At 45.2% G+C, this 12,142-nt stretch overlaps 1 pseudogene; it reads right to left on the bottom strand.

Annotated features, from left to right (window-relative positions):
• Positions 1 to 1,531: 1,531 nt before the first annotated feature.
• Positions 1,532 to 2,031, bottom strand: LOC108292395 (annotated as a pseudogene).
• Positions 2,032 to 12,142: the final 10,111 nt, after the last annotated feature.

The raw sequence follows: 12,142 nt of genomic DNA, 5'->3' as shown, positions 1-12,142 counted from the left end.
ATATGGAGCCTCACTCTGTTGCCCAGGCTGTAGTACAGTGGTGCAATCTCGCCTCACTGCAATCTCCACCTCCCAGGTTCAAGTGATTCTCCTGCCTCAGCCTCCCAAGTAGCTGGAACTGCAGGCGTGGGCCACCACGTCCAGCTAATTTTTGTATTTTTAGTAGAGACAGAGTTTCACCATGTTGGCCAGGATGGTCTCAATCTCTTGCCCTCATTATCCACCTGACTCAGCCTCCCAAAGTGCTGGGATTGCAGGCATGAGCCACCAGGCCTGGCCTGTAGCTGCAACTCTCTGTTTATGTTTTTGGTCCGTATTGAGTTAATTTTTGTGTAGGTGTAAGCTGAGGGTCCAGTTTCATGCTTTTGCATGGGCATATCTAAATTTCCCAACACCACCTGTTGAAAAGATTGTCCTTTCTTCATTGAATGTTATGGGCACCCTTGTCAAGAATCATTTTGATTAGGTAGGCATGAGGATTTGTTTCTATAGTTCCAGCTACTTACAAGGCTGAGAAGGAGGATAGCTTGAGTCCAGGAGTTGGAGTCCTGCCTGGGCAACAGAGCAAGATCTTCTTTCTGGATGAAAAAGAGAATCATTTGACCCTATACGTGAGGGTTTATCTATTTTAAGATTCTCTTCCACTCTTCTATTCTATTTCATTGACCTATGTGTCTATCTTTATGCCAATAACACACTATTTTCATTATGGTTGCTTTGTTGTAATTTTATTTTTAGAGATGGGGTTTCACTATGTTTCCCAGGCTTGTGTAGAACTCCTGGGCTCAAGGTATCTTCTATCCTCTGCCTCGCAAATGGCTGAGACTACAGTTATGCACTACCATGCCTGCTTCTAGTAAGTTTTAAAGTCAGGAAGTGTGTGACTCTAACTTTATTTTTCTTCTTCAAGATTGTTTTGGTTATTTGAGAAATAATTTAGTTAGTCATAGTGTATAGTCCTTTTAATGTGCTGTTGAGGATTTCTACCATCCCTCAATATCATCGGAGATATTGATATATAGTTTTCTGGCTTTGGCATCAGGATAATGCTGGCCTCAGAGAATGAATTCATGCGTCCTCTTTTCTTTTGGAAGTATCCTCTTTTCAATTTTTCGAAAGCGTTAAGATTAGTGTTGATTTCTCTTCAAATATTTAGTAGAATTCATGAGTGAAGCTGTCTGGTCCTGCACTTTATTCTGTTAGCAGATTTTGAATTACTGATTCAATCTCTTTGCTAGTTATAGGTTATAGGTTTAGATTTGTTTCTAGAAATCTATCAGTTTTATCTAGGTTATCCAATTTGGCATACAATTGTTCATAACTTAAAGTTAGGCAAACATTTGCATTAGATAAAACGCAAAATTTTTAAAGTTTTTAGCTGGGTGGACAGCATGGCTTTACTTCCTATTTCTTGATATTTCCTAATCTTGTTAAAAAAAGTTTTTCTCTTTCTGAAAGGCTTATTTCAGTGAAAATCCATCTGCAAAATCTGTTATATATTTAAATTAGAAAATAACTAAAAGTGCCATTGACATGTTGATTATTGTGTTTTTTTTGGCATATGAAAATTGATTAGTACAGTGTTTTCATCATTAAAACTTATGATCTTGGTCTTTCCTTCTTGCCTTCGTATAGGGCCAAAAGAGAGACATTGGCTACTTTGACAAACTTAAAGTGGACTCCAGGAATATCACCAACAGCATGACCTTTGCGACCGAATCCAGCAACCAGAACTTCATCTTTTTCCTCAATAAAGCTCAAGCAACCATCACGGGGTACAAAGGCTGTGATTTTCCTGCCATTCTTGATGGGCTGGACCCTGACGCACTTCCCAATGGCAGAATTTGGCTGCTTGGCTTCAATTCCTAGTTTTCCAGCAGGATTCCCTTTGCACGAGAAGCACCTCCAAAAGGGTTGGCCTTCAGGGCTGTGCCCAAATGGGCTTTCTTGTACTGTTTATCTTGCCACTTCTGGTCTCCTTGGTGGCTACGGAGCGTCTTAGCAGTACGAAGTCCAGGACACTGGCCCATCCTGCCGGCTTTGACGGTGACCTAAGGCCACCTCTCCGGGGATCTGGGGGCTGCCTTCTGAAGCCTGGCGTCTGCACCGCGTGCCCGGGCCTGGAAGTCAGACTCGGTGCGCGGCGGCAGCGTGAGGCCGGCAGCCCTAATAGCGCGATCGGGATCGCTCAGGCCGCCAGGGGTTGTGTCTCCCGCCTCTTTAACCTGGCAGGGGCGGTTCAAGTGGTGGGGGGAAATTGGCGAGTTGCAGGATCCAGGGCGGGTGCTTTGAACGTGAGGCGGAGGGGAGAGGGGGATTTCCCGGTCCCGCTGCACTCCGTCCATCCCCCCGCAGCCCCTCACCTGGTTGTGCGGTTGAGGGTGCGGGTCCCTTTAAGACCCCGCAGCGCCTGCGCCTGGGGCTGTCGGCGGGAAGACCCGGAGGAGCCGCGGGCTGCGGTGGGAGGGGCTGCGCGGCGGTTGAGACGGCGGCGGTGCCGGGAGGGGTCGGTGAGGGTCCCGAGGTGGCCCGAGCGTGAGTGAGGCCGATGCTTTTGGAAACGCCGGACGGGCGACCAGCAGAGCCGGGAGCCGGGCCCAGGCGCGGGGCCCAGGCGCGGGCGCGGCTGCCCTTTGGATGGAAGTTAAGGTTTCCTGCGAAGTCCACCGGGCGTTTCCGAGGTGAGGGCGCCGCGCCAGGCCGGGCGGGCGGTGAGCCGGGGACCGCCGGCGAACAGCTGGGGCGCCCCGCGGCTCTCGGGCTGCCCCAAGTTTTGCTGCGCGAGCTGGCGGGCGCGGCGGTCCCGCTAGGGCCGGTTTCCAGGTTCCATTCCTCGCCTGCCGCTGCAGCCTGCCGCCCTCCTCTCGTGGGCGCTGGGGAAGAACTCGCGGCGGGTCCTCCTGTGGCCGCCCCGGCGGTGGAGGGACGGAGCAGCTTCGGGGGCACATCCTCCTAAATCCTATGGAGAACACTGACCCTGCGCCCCACCTTAAGGCCAGAAATCCGTTCCCTCTTGGGTCCCAAGGGACAATTTTAAATGTGCAGGTGGTCCGGGTGCAGTAGCTCACACCTGTAACCCCAGCACTTTGGGAGGCCAAAGTGGGCAGATCATTTGAGCCCAGGAGTTCCAGACCAGCCTGGGCAACGTGGCAAAACCCCATCTCTACTAAAAATACAAAAATTAGTTAGCTGTGTGTGGTGGTGTGTGCCTGCAGTCATAGCTACTCGGGAGGCTGAGGTGGGAGGATCACCAGAGCCTGGGAGGCTGAGATTGCGGTGATCTGTAATCATGCCAGTGCACTCCAGCCTCGATGGCAGAGTGAGACTGTCTCAAAAAAAAAAAAAAGTACAGGTAATGAATTTTAATAAGTGAACTACCACAGACCAAGAAAGGGAACATTACTAGACTGGGGTCTGGGGTATATATGCAGGAGTGGCATTTTTGATTTTAGAGATATATGAATGATAAAACTTTAGTATTAGATATTGTTGAACATTTTCCCAAAGTGGTTTTACCATTTAGCAGGGAATATTCTGTTTATCCCACATCTTTGCTTATGCTTGTCAGTTAAAAATTATTTTGCCATTCTAGTAGAGGTACAGTAATATATCAGTGTGGTTTCATTTTACATTTTCCTGGTATTGAGATTGAGTATTTTTTATTGCCATTTGTGTCTTCTTTTGGGAAGTGCCTGTTAAATCTCTTTATCCTGTTTTCATTGACATGCTTGTTTTTCTGTTGATTTGTAACACTTTATTCTGGGTATGTGTCCTTTCTAGGACATATATGCATTGCATTTCTCTTTTTTCAAACTGTAGCTTGCCTTTTCATTCTTTTAATGATGTTTTCACGTGAATGGAGATTCTCTATTTTTTTTTTTTTTCTTTTTGAGACAGGATCTCACTTTGCTGTCCAGGCTGGAATGCAGTGACAATCCCTCAGTGCAACCTCCACCTCCCAAGGCTCAGGTGATCCTCCTGCCTCAGTCCCCTAGTAGCTGGGACCTTCAGGGGAGGACCATTATGCTCAGCTCTTTTTCATATTTTTAGTAGAGATGGGGTTTTGCCGCGTTGCACAGGCTGGTCTGGAATTCCTGGGATCAAGTGATACACCTGCCTCGGCCTCCCAAGGCGTTGGGATTACAGGCATGAGTCACCACGCCTGGCATGTTTCTGAATTTTAAAGAAATTATACTTTATCAATCTTTTCCTTTGTGGTTACTGCTTTTTGTGTCCTCTTTAAGAAATCAATGCCTAACCTAAGAAAATGAACATATTTTTCTGTGTTAACCTTATAGCAATTTTATTTTAGTTCATGCATTTTTTTTTTCCAGACAAGGTCTCACTCTATTGCCCAGGCTGGAGTGCCGCCGCATAATCTCAGCTCACTGCAACCTTCAGCTCCTGGCTCAAGCAATCCTCCCATCTCAGCCTTTAGAATAGTTGCGACTATAGGTGTGTGCCACCATTCCTGGCTAATTTTCGTATTTTTTGTAGAGATGGGGATTCAGCATTTTCCCAGGTTGGTCTCAAACTCTTCGGCTCAAGTAGTCTACCTGCTTCAGCCTCCAAGAGTGCTGGGATTACAGGTGTGAGCCACCCCACCCAGCCATGATTCACTTTTTATTACATGGATGTGACTGCTTGATCCAGCACCATGTATTGAAAAGACCATCCTTGCCCTTCTGTACTGTGTGCACTTCTTTTTATAAATTGGATGACTCTATGGTCATTTGATTTATGAAATTAATGTGGGTCTGTTTCTGGACCAACCTGGGCAACATAGTGAGATCCTGTCTCTACACCATATAATAAATAATAGATACATAAAAATTTTTTTTAAAAGTGGGTAGAGCAGATGGAGTCATAGGTGATAATTTAGAAATGATTGTCAATTTCTTGGCTACATACAGGTGTTGGTAAGTCAGATCTGTTGGGCGTTCAGGCAAAATGTATTAGGTGAATTATACGATGTTCAGAATGATTGCTAGATGTTCGTTGTGACTTGAATTAGATATTATTTGGGCCTCACAGAGCTGCAGTTTTGACTCATATTTATCTGCCTTTTTAAAATGTTTACAATCTTCCTGTCAAGGCAGTAACTCTTTTATACTTAATTGTTCTTAGGCATACTTAATGACCAGGAAAACTTTATGGATCATACCTAACTAAGTGTTAAGCCACTTAAAGTAAAGGGCTGATGTGATGTGATGTAGACAATAGTATTCTACGTAACAGATTCAGGACTACATCTGTTAAATTGCTTGTTTGTTTTTCTTGAGTCAGGATTTTGCCCTGTCGCCCAGGCTGGAGTGCAGTGGTGCAGCGGTATGATCATGGCTCACTGCAGCTTTGACCTCACAGGCTCAAGCAGCCTCCCACCTCAGCCTCCTTAGTAGCAGGGACTACAGGCATGCACCACCATGCCAGGCTAATTTTTCATTTTTTGTATACAGGGTCTTCCTATGGTGCCCACACTGGTTTCAAAACCCTGGGCTCAAATAATCCTCCCATGTTGGCATCCCAAAACTTTGGGATTACAGACATGAGCCATCACACCTGGCCATTTTAGTTTTAATAATTTTTACATTTTTCTAATTTAAAATATTTGCTAAAATCTATTATTTATTAACATAGTATTCATTATTGTTATGATTATTTTGTATGTGTTTAATGTTATTTTCAATATAAGCTCTTGGAAATTAGAGAACTTGTCTGTTATTCATTACGGTATTCTCAATACTTGACCTTGCCTAGTCTGAAACAGATATTGATTAAATATTTGTTAAATGAATGAATGAACATACTCATACCACATTCAACAATTCGCCGAGTATCACAGCTTTCACCATCTAACAAATAAAATAGCTTGTATAGACCAGAGCCACAGTCAACCTGCCATAAAAGGAAATGTCAACGAAGATAAACCCTTTTATGTGTAGAACTAGAGTTGGTTGGGTTTCTGTCATATGCAGTCAACTGTCCTGACCGGCCTGGGCAACACAGTAAGACCCTGTCTCTGAAAATAAAAAATTAGCTGAGCATGGTGGTGCACACTTGTGGTTCAGCTACTCTGGAGGCTGAGGCAGGAGGATTCCTTGAGCCTTGAGTTGGAGGTTACAGTGAGCTATGATGGCAGCACCACACTCCAACGTGGGGGGTGGGAAAAGAGTCCTGACTGATGACTTGAGTAGCCAGAGAAGGTGCTCACTTTTCACAAAGTACTATTTGAGGCAGATCTCAGTGAACAGGAATTCCATTCTTTCTGTTAGTAAATTAAGAGAATGTGGGTGTAGTTAGTTAACGCTTATTGAACTATCTCTGGAACTTATCTCCTGCTCTGTCTGGTCTATTATATGTGTATATCCTATCTGCTGTCTTGTGAGCTTTGCTAGTTTATGCTGCAGTAACAAAAGCCCCAAAATCTCACGAGTAGATGAGATTCCAAAGATAGTTCAATCAGCATTAACTAACTACACCCACACTCTCCTCCTAACAGAAAGAATGGAATTCCTGTTCACTGAGATCTGCCTCAAATAGTACTTTGTGAAAAGTGAGCACTTTCTCTGGCTACTCAAGTCATCAGTCAGGACTCTTTTCCCACCCCCCAGGTTGGAGTGTGGTGCTGCCATCATAGCTCACTGTAACCTCTAACTCAAGGCTCAAGGAATCCTCCTGCCTCAGCCTCCAGAGTAGCTGAGACCACAAGTGTGCGCCACCATGCTCGGGTAATTGTTTATTGTTTATTTTCAGAGACAGGGTCTTACTGTGTTCCCCAGGCTGGTCAGGACTGTTGATTGCATGTGACAGAAACCAACCAACTCTAGTTCCCGCCCCCTTTCAATCTGCTCCTTTATCCGTCTTCCCAGTCTCAGTAAGTGGCAGTTCCATCCTTCACGTTGCCCAAGCGCTGAATCTCAATGTTAACCTTGATTTCTCTCTTTTATGTCACAGCCAATATGAAGGCAAATCATGTTCAGACCCAGGCGAAGGTTCCTGCTGACCCAGGCTCTCACCGGCACGTTGTCCTTTACTGTCCTCCTGAGGGCGTCTGGAGCTTCAGTGCTGTGTGCTCTCGGCCTCCATGCCGGGGCACCACCGACTCCTGCTGTCCAGGGCTTCCAGTGGACTGTCCGAGGCACTGATGTAGAATCTTCCCCATTCGGTGCACCAAGAGCAGTCTCACATGGTGTGGGCTGACATGAAGAGCTGCCAGATCCAACAGGTAAAAATCCTGAGGTCAGAGAGCCCTCTCTCTCTATTGTGACTCAGATGCGAAGGGAAGATGCCATGGACCCTAAACATCGCAGCATGAGCAGCGTGTGCCACCACGACCTGCAGTGCGTAGTCAGGTGGAAGTTATTTGACTTCAGGAGAGGACAGTGTTCTCTTCAGGCCTTGTCCTCAGTGGCTGGATCTGCGTCCCTCTCCTCTCTCTTCCCCTCTCACCCCCAGTCTCCATCCCCATTTCTCTGTCTGTTTCCACCTTGCTGTTCCCTTTCACCTGCTTTCTCCTCTTCAGCTTTCATGGTTCTCCTGTCCACCCGCATTTCCCAGCTAAGGCCCCTGCACTGTCCTGGTGGGGAGATGTGTGTGGACTTAGGCGGCGCCCTCTAGATGTGTCCAGGATGGGGAAACATGGCTCAGCTGCCAGTATAATGGTTTCAGAGAGTGGCCACTTTTGAAGGCCTTTCGCAGCTCCCATTGTAGAATCGTGTAGGACTTAAAACTGATGGGCCACAGTGGAATTGTTGGTTCCTCAGGGCCTTGTGGTGGACACCTTCTTTCACTGAGCATTCACAGGGTGGCTATTAGGTGCCAGGCTCTGGTCTGGGCTAGGGGCACCATAATGAGTAAATATCAGGTCACTACCCCACGGAACCCACCACTGCAGGCATCGAGAGGGGGAGAAAGAAAGCGGCGTGGCCTGTTTGTGTCCTTCTCACGTGGTCCCCTGCCAGGTCCTGGGGCAGTGGGAGCCAGTGCAAGGAGAGGAGCCCAGTGAGCAAGGCAAAGGGACGATGTCAGACCCAGGGGCTAAGACCCCCATCTGCAGCCGGGCAGCTTCTGGAGTGGACAAGGAGCAGCAGGGAAGGTCGTGGCCTGGTGTTCTGGGGTCCACTGTCGCATCTCATTCTGTTGGTGTCAGAATTTGTCCAAATGGAGGACTCAGTGTCTCTGGAAACAGTAGGCCAGAGACAGAATGTGTTTCAGAAAAGGAGGAAGGAATTGTACATCGTGGAAACAGAATATGGTTTTACAGTAGTGCGTCTCTCTCTAATAACTAGTTAGCGTGTTCCTGTTAATGGAAAATATTGGTGGTGTAAGTCCTCCTGGATCTTCTCATCGTTGTGTAAGTTTATTTGTTCCCCCTTCCTCCCCTCTTCCTTCCCTCCCCTCCTTCCTTCCTCCCCTTCTTCCTTCCTTCTTTCCTTCCTGCCTCCCTCCCCTCCTTCCTTCCTTTCTTCCTTCCTTCCTTCTTTCCATCTTTCCCTCTTTCCTTCTTTTCTTCCTTCCTTCCTTCCTTCCTCCCTTCCTCCCTTCCTCCTTCCCTGCCTTCCATCCTTCTCTTTTCTTTTTCTTTCTCTCTCTCTCACTCTCTTTCTTTCTTTTAAACTTTTTTGAATAGACCACACTGTACTGAAACCCACATTATTTACCAAAATCTCTGGAGCTGCTTCTGTCTTTCAGGCAGGGATGTCATCCTGTATCCCTCAGCCCCTCCCAGCCTCCTTCTCTTTGGATTTGTCGGTGCCCCTGGGGCTGCTGCTGAGTCTCAGATGTTTCTAGCGTTCCTTAAGTTCTGCCCACCTGGATGGTTTGTCCCTGTCCTTACCAGACGCCTGCACTGTCTAGATCACTGAGGCTGCTTCCGTCTAACTGATCTGCCGTCTGTATTCCGAGGGCACCCCAGCAATAGAGGCAAAAGGCACAGGCATTGAAATCTCCAGCTGCTCTGACTCTAGGTTGGTGCACTTCCATGCCAAGTACTAAGCACACAAGAACCGGATGCCACCAAAACCTGATTTGGGTCTGCTGCCTCCTAATTTCAAAACACTTAATAGACATTATTTTTCAGAGCAGTTCTAGGTTTACAGATAAACTGAGTAGATAGTACGGAGAGTTCTCCTAGGCTCCCCTGACTTCCAGCACACAATTTTCCTATTAGTATGTTGTATTAGTGTGGTCCATCTGTTACAATTGATCAACCAATATTGATACATCATTAGTAACTAAAGTTCATAGTTGACATTAGAGTTCATTCTTCGAGTTTTCACAGATTGAGTTTTGACAATTACATAATGTCGTAAATCCCCAATACAGCATCATGCAAAATAGTTCCACTGCTGAAGATTCCCTGCGCTTCACCATTTCAGGCCTCCTCTCCTCCACCCCTGACAACCACTCATCATTTCACTGTTTCTGTCTTTTTGACTTTTCAGGAATGTCCTACAGTTGGAATCAAAGTATAGAGGTTTCTGTCTGGCTTCTTGCTCACATGATGGACTTAAATTTCCTCCATGTCTTTTTGTGGCTTGATGGCTCATTTTAAAAAGTCACTGAATTAGATTTCATGGTATGGCTACAACAGTTTGTTTATTCATTCATGTGGTGAAAGACATCTTGGTTCTTCCAAGTTTTGACACTGATGAATAAAATTGCTGTAAGTACTTTTGTGCAGGATTTTGAGTGAACTTCAGTTTTCCCAAGTGACTGTACCATTTTGATTTTCACTAGCTATGGAGAGTTCTGGCTGCTTCTCATCTTTGACAGCATTTGGTGTGTTTACCTTTTTGCATTTTAGCCATTCTAATAGGTTTACAGTGATAGCTCGTTGTTTTAATGTGCAATTCCCTAATGACCAATGATTTTGAGCATTTTGTATATGCTTATGTGCCATCTGCGTATTTTATTGGTGATGTGCTCAGATCTTTCACCTATTGTTATTATTTTTTTGCCTTGTGTTGTTTAGTTCTCAGAATTCTTCATATATTTAGGACAGCAGTGTTTTATCAGATTATTTTGTAAATATTTTCGCCGGTCTTTGGCTTGCCTTTTCCATTATCTTCACAGTGTCTTTCACAGAGCAGAAGTTTTTCATTTTTCCAAGGCTCAACTTTATTTTTTTCATTTGTGGATTGTCCTTTTGGGTGTTGTATCTAAGAAGTCATCATTGAACCCAAGCTCCCGAGCTCTTCTCCTGTGCGATCTCCTGGGATTCTCATGGTTTTGCACCTTACATTTAGGTGTAAGATTCATTTTATAAAGGGCATAACATGCACACCTTGATTGATTGATTGATTGATTTTGCATTTGGTTGTCTAGCTGTTCTAGCACCATTATTTGGAAAGGCTATCCTTGCTGTTTTAAATTGTCTTTAACCCTTTATGAAAGATCAGTGGACTGTATGTAGGCCTGTTTCTGGGCTCTGTATACTTTTCCATAGACCTTATTTGTGTGTTTTTCCTCGTTTCACCAACTTCACGCTGTTTTGGTTTCTGTAGGTTTCTAGTAAGTCCTGAAGTTGGTAGTACCTTCAGGTTTTTTTTTTCTGAACTTCATCATGACAACCTGATCGAGACTGTTGTAGTCAAACTTGGAAATGTGTGAGATTCCCCCTTAGTTTGGTCTTCAGGGAGTTTTTAATGCTCAAGGCAGGCCACCCTCAGCTGCTAGTAATGTGTGAATATCATTTAAGTGCTCCTCCCAGTGGCTGGCCCCAGTAGCTTCTCTTCCTGGTGAGCTCTGATTCCTTGTGTGTTGGGCTGTCTCTCTCAGTTTTAGGGTGGCAGTTTTCCCTGTGACCTCACTTCTCTGGTCCAGCCTAGAAGAGCTGACTTTCAGTTTGTTCAGCTTTTCTGTAGCTGTGAGGATAAGCGATGACTCCCTAGCTCTTTCCATGTTGGAGTGGAAACCCAAAAGTTCATTTTAGAGTTACTTGTAATAAAAGTCACCCATTGTCAGTGTACAGCTTAATCATTTTAGGTGGATTTATAGAATTGTGCAGCCATCAGCAGAGTTCTATTTCAGTACATTTTTGTCACTTCCCCAAATTCCCTTGAGCCTCTTTGTAGCCGTTTCCTAATCCTTAGTCCCCGTGACTAGACCTGAATAGAATAAATATTTGGATAATGGACTTCATTATATTTACATTTTCATGTGTTTGGGACTTTATATAGTGGACAATTGTCTTCCTTTTCTGACAAATAGAGAAGAGATTGCATTCTAGGGATGTTTTTGGGGAAACATAACAGTAGTCCTGTTTATGGTTCTCCTTGAATTGGTTCATCTGTGCTGGTGAGTGGTACTTGCTACAAAAGCTTGTCTGGTGAGCACAAGGAAAGGAATCTTTAAAAATCGGCCATTAAAACAGAGATGATACATTTTCACATAGTCTTATGTGGAGTTAAGTATTAAACCATCTTTATTCTTTTTTTTTCCTTTTTTTTCTTTTCACAAAGTTTTTGCTTCATGCCCAGGCTGGAGTACAATGGCACGATCTCAGCTCACTGCAACCTCCACCTTCTGGGTTCAAGTGATTCTCCTGCCTCAGCCTCCTGAGTAGCTGAGATTACAGGTGCCCACCACCACACCCAGCTAATTTTTGTATTTTTAGTAGAGACAAGGTTTTACCATATTGGCCAGGTTGGTCTCTAACTCTTGACCTCAGGTGATCGCCTGCCTTGGCCTCCTAAAGTGCTAGGATTACAGGCATGTGTCACTGCACCAGGCCTGAAGCGTCTCTTTATTCTTTCAGAAATATGGTTGATAACAGTAAAGCCACACGCCTCATGTGCCTGAAATGCGCCACATTGTCTTCTTCAGGTGGGAAGCCCTCTGGAACAGCCACATAAAGGTGAGGGCAAGATTTTATTGTAGTTCTTTGATTGATTGATTGATTTTTGCTCTTAGAGGGTTTAGCATCCATGTATCTGAAATAGAATTCAAGAGTAGAGACAGGCACCTGTATTATTTTCTCCTGCTGCCTATTATCACATTACCACAAACCAGTGGTTTGAAGCCACAGAAGTCTGGAATGAAGCGGCTGGGTTTTCTGATCAGGGTCATGTGAAGCCACAATCTGGGAATGGGCTGGCTATGGGTTTTCTCTAGAGCTCAGGCTATTTTTCTGAGTTCACTA

This window comes from Cebus imitator, unplaced genomic scaffold, assembly GCF_001604975.1.
Source record: "Cebus imitator isolate Cc_AM_T3 unplaced genomic scaffold, Cebus_imitator-1.0 Scaffold491, whole genome shotgun sequence".
Classification (NCBI taxonomy): Eukaryota; Metazoa; Chordata; class Mammalia; order Primates; family Cebidae; genus Cebus; species Cebus imitator.
Note: the sequence above shows the minus strand (reverse complement) of the source record. Positions and strands in the feature narration are given on the sequence as shown.